Consider the following 5,264-nt stretch of genomic DNA (forward strand, 5'->3'; position numbering starts at 1 on the left):
ATCCCTCTCCTGCCGGGGGAGGTGCATGAGAATCTACATCCAGGAGCAGGCCTGTGAGAATCCATCTCCTCCTAATGGAGGTGCATGAGAATCTACATCCAGGAGCAGGCCTGTGAGAATCCCTCTCCTGCCGGGGGAGGTGCATGAAAATCTACATCCAGGAGCAGGCCTGTGAGAATCCATCTCCTGCCGAGGGAGGTGCATGAGAATCTACATCCAGGAGCAGGCCTGTGAGAATCCATCTCCTGCCGGGGGAGGTGCATGAGAATCTACATCCAGGAGCAGGCCGGTGAGAATCCATCTCCTGCCGAGGGAGGTGCATGAGAATCTACATCCAGGAGCAGGCCTGTGAGAATCCCTCTCCTGCCGAGGGAGGTGCATGAGAATCTACATCCAGGAGCAGGCCTGTGAGAATCCATCTCCTGCCGGGGGAGGTGCATGAGAATCTACATCCAGGAGCAGGCCTGTGAGAATCCCTCTCCTGCCGGGGGAGGTGCATGAGAATCTACATCCAGGAGCAGGCCTGTGAGAATCCATCTCCTGCCGGGGGAGGTGCATGAGAATCTACATCCAGGAGCAGGCCTGTGAGAATCCATCTCCTGCCGGGGGAGGTGCATGAGAATCTACATGCAGGAGCAGGCCTGTGAGAATCCCTCTCCTGTCGGGGGAGGTGCATGAATATCTACATCCAGGAGCAGGCCTGTGAGAATCCATCTCCTGCCGGGGGAGGCGCATGAGAATCTACATCCAGGAGCAGGCCTGTGAGAATCCATCTCCTGCCGGGGGAGGTGCATGAAAATCTACATCCAGGAGCAGGCCTGTGAGAATCCATCTCCTGCCGGGGGAGGTGCATGAGAATCTACATCCAGGAGCAGGCCTGTGAGAATCCATCTCCTGCCGGGGGAGGTGCATGAGAATCTACATCCAGGAGCGGGGCTGTGAGAATCCCTCTCCTGCCGGGGGAGGTGCATGAGAATCTACATCCAGGAGCAGGCCTGTGAGAATCCCTCTCCTGTTGGGGGAGGTGCATAAATATCTACATCCAGGAGCAGGCCTGTGAGAATCCATCTCCTGCCAGGGGAGGTGCATGAGAATCTACATCCAGGAGCAGGCCTGTGAGAATCCATCTCCTGCCGGGGGAGGTGCATGAGAATCTACATCCAGGAGCAGGCCTGTGAGAATCCATCTCCTGCCGGGGGAGGTGCATGAGAATCTACACCCAGGAGCAGGCCTGTGAGAATCCCTCTCCTGCCGGGGGAGGTGCATGAAAATCTACATCCAGGAGCAGGCCTGTGAGAATCCATCTCCTGCCGAGGGAGGTGCATGAGAATCTACATCCAGGAGCAGGCCTGTGAGAATCCATCTCCTGCCGAGGGAGGTGCATGAGAATCTACATCCAGGAGCAGGCCTGTGAGAATCCCTCTCCTGCCGGGGGAGGTGCATGAGAATCTACATCCAGGAGCAGGCCTGTGAGAATCCATCTCCTGCCGGGGGAGGTGCATGAGAATCTACATCCAGGAGCAGGCCTGTGAGAATCCATCTCCTGCCGGGGGAGGCGCATGAGAATCTACATCCAGGAGCAGGCCTGTGAGAATCCATCTCCTGCCGGGGGAGGTGCATGAAAATCTACATCCAGGAGCAGGCCTGTGAGAATCCATCTCCTGCCGGGGGAGGTGCATGAGAATCTACATCCAGGAGCAGGCCTGTGAGAATCCATCTCCTGCCGGGGGAGGTGCATGAGAATCTACATCCAGGAGCGGGGCTGTGAGAATCCCTCTCCTGCCGGGGGAGGTGCATGAGAATCTACATCCAGGAGCAGGCCTGTGAGAATCCCTCTCCTGTCGGGGGAGGTGCATGAATATCTACATCCAGGAGCAGGCCTGTGAGAATCCATCTCCTGCCGGGGGAGGTGCATGAGAATCTACATCCAGGAGCAGGCCTGTGAGAATCCCTCTCCTGCCGGGGGAGGTGCATGAGAATCTACATCCAGGAGCAGGCCTGTGAGAATCCATCTCCTGCCGGGGGAGGTGCACAGCTGCTCACACAGCCCCTGGACGTAGATTTTCACAGCTGTCAAAGTCTATGTCTGGGAGCGGGGGAGGGAGGTGCAGAACTGCGTCCTGCACAGCTTTGCCTTCCCCGTTCCCTCGCTGTATGTTCGGAAATCTCCGGACACGTGAGGGGAAAGGCTGACACAAAAATGCACAGGGCGCAGTTTTGCACCTCACACCGGAACATTGCTCAGGGATGTGGAATTCCTATCACCCGACGCTCGAGACATGCAGTTCCGGGCGCCGGGCAGGTGAATTCTTCAGGTCTTTAGCCCAGCTTCGGGCAAGCAGGGCCGGACCTGAAAGCTACCAATAAGCACGGCAGTGCACCTCACGGCGGCGCTCACAGGGGAGTATGGATCGGGCTCCCGACTCGTGACCGCTCCCGTACTCTGCAGCCCCCGGCTGTTCTCAGTAGCCGGGGCCGCCGCTAATAGCCAGTATGCGGTGATCCCGATCTCCGCGGCTGGCTATTAACCCTTTAGATCACCACTGTCAAAGCTGACAGCGCGTCTAAAGAGACATGTGAATGTGCTCCCTGGTGTGCTAGATCGCACCCCCCCCCCCCCCCCCCCCCCCGCAGCACGTGGGCTTACCTCTGATTCCCTGCTGTACCGCGGCTGTCCCGTGGCTCTGTCATTGATAGATCCTGGCTGGACTAGGCTCTATCAATGGATTGCAGAGCACACAGATTCAACAGAACTCTATTGACCTGTATGAGGTATCTAATGATTCCTCCTAAAAGTCCCCTAAGGGACTAATAAAGTGTAAAAAAACAAAAAAAACTATGTATTTAAAAGACACACATTAACCCCTTCCATATTAAAAGTTCAAATCACCCCCTTTTCCAATATAAAAACATATAAACATAATAAAAACAAACATATTTGGTATCACAGTACAAACTATTAAAATATAACATTATGGGCAACAAAAAGCCCAGAATAGCAAGACACATTCTAACTAGGCAGAGGGATGCGGGTGGCCTGGCAATGCCTGACTTTATTACATAGCCACCTTGGTCTCTGTGCTGGTGGGGGGGGTGGATTCTGGGAACATTGGAGGTTCCATGGGTACACATAGAACATTCGCTGGCCTTGCCATACACCTTGAAAGACCTGTTGCAGTTGCCGTTCTGGAACTTACCACCTCCTAAAGACATCTGCCCAACGATGTCGGCTTCTATCAGAGCTTGGACAATATTCCACAGAATGTCTGACACAGGAGTACCCCCCCAGGCATCTAGTATATCCATCACCCTTCTGAACGCACTGCTTCCACATCCTGATTTAAGGGCTTGGATAGATAAAAGTTTGGCCTCAGTAGGGGACATTCACTCATCCAATTCTCTATTGACTTTTGGAGATATCTGAGCAAAATTCTCACTGCCAACTGCTGATTTCTTTAACCCGTTCAGGACCCATGACGTAACGTTACGTCCCGACACCCTGGGTCTTGAGGACCCATGACGTACTGTTACGTTATGGGCAGTTCCGGTCCCCACCGTGCGCCAGGCAATCGTTCAGCAGGCATCCCGTGCAAATGCCCAGGGGGGTCCCGGGACCCCCCCATGTCGGCAATCGCAGAAAATCGCATGTCAATTCAGAGTTGCGATTTTCTTCTATTTCGGGCTGATCGGGTCTCTGGTGACCCGATCACCCGGAAAATTGTGATGATCTGACCTGTCAGTGACAGCCCAGATCATCTTGCAGGGTAGGAGTGAAGTCGCAATGCTGCGATTTCCTCCCATCCCCTGCCATTGGTCAGAATTGATTCAGACCAATGGCAGAGCAGGACAGTGGGTTGCCATGGCAACCCCCGTTCTGCCCACCCCTGGATGTCGAGGGGATTGTGGGAAGAAGATGGAGGCCGGGTACCTTACCCGAAGATGGCGTGGAGACCGAAGATCCTCCTGGAGACTACGGAGATCCCGACTCAGGTAGGGAGACACGTGGGGGGGGGGGGGAAACAAAAGTGAAAGTAAAGTGATCTTTACTGTGGCAACCACTAGGAAGGCCAAACTGCAACTCCCAGCATGCCCAGACAGCCAAAAAGGAGTTGTAGTTTTGCAACATCTGGAGGGTCACAGTTTGGGGACCACTATTACAGTGGTGCCCAAACGGTGGCCCTCCAGATGTTGCCAAACTACAACTCTCAGCACGCCCAGACTGCCCAGGCATGCTGGGAGTTGTAGTTCTGTAACATCTGTCCCTTCAGATTTTGCAATTTTCATGAAATTTTAGAAAATTGCTGTTCTACTTTGAAGCCCTCTAATTTTTTCAAAAAGTAAAAATATGTCCATTTTAAGATGTCAACATAAAGTAGACATATTGTATTTGTGAATAAAAATAAACTTTATTTGTTATATTCATTTTCCTTACAAGCAGAGAGCTTCAAAGTTAGAAAAATGCAAAATTTACAAAATTTTCATGAAATTTGGGAATTTTTCACCAAAAAAGGATGCAAGTAACGCCGAAAATTTACCACCAAAATAAAGTAGAATATGTCACGGAAAAACAATCTCAGAATCAGAATAATAACTAAAAGCATCCCAGAGTTATTAATGTTTAAAGTGACAGTGATCAGATGTGCAAAAAATGGCCTGGTCCTTAAGGGGTTAAATATCTCCAAGTCTGACACCTGCTGGGGGATTACACCCCTTGGGGCTCAAACTAGATGAATTAGCATGCCTCCACATATCCTCCTCATGTAGGGGGCTGAAACCCCTTTATGCTGCCTTGCTTCGGGACGTTGGCTGTGGGAAAACTCATCTGATGCGTAGTTGGGAACGAGACTTGCAATCTGAATATTCAATTGATGAGTAACAAAAGGCATTTAAAATGTCGCGTTTATACCTCAAATGTACCTCACATATTGAATCTGTCACCAAAACCCCATTCCGGTGGTATTACACTCCAGACCGTCTTTCTTTAATGTACCCTTCAGCCTCGGACAGATGTTGGAGGGGTTGCGGGGGTGGGGGATCCTTGCTACATATACTTTGGTTGTGTCCCCTAATACGACATTATTGGGAAAATTGCAAAGAATTGCTATGAAAAGTTCTCCCTGGGCCAATAGTGTGGACCCTGCGACCGGCCCTTCTTTTCATTGGGATCTCTGATATGCCACCAAATAGTAGAGCCCTCATGTGTACAATATGTGCTGTCGCTAAGAATATTCTGCTCCATAAATGGAAATCGGAGGCAGTTCCAG

The sequence above is a fragment of the Hyla sarda genome, unplaced genomic scaffold (assembly GCF_029499605.1).
Source record: "Hyla sarda isolate aHylSar1 unplaced genomic scaffold, aHylSar1.hap1 scaffold_1173, whole genome shotgun sequence".
NCBI lineage: Eukaryota > Metazoa > Chordata > Amphibia > Anura > Hylidae > Hyla > Hyla sarda.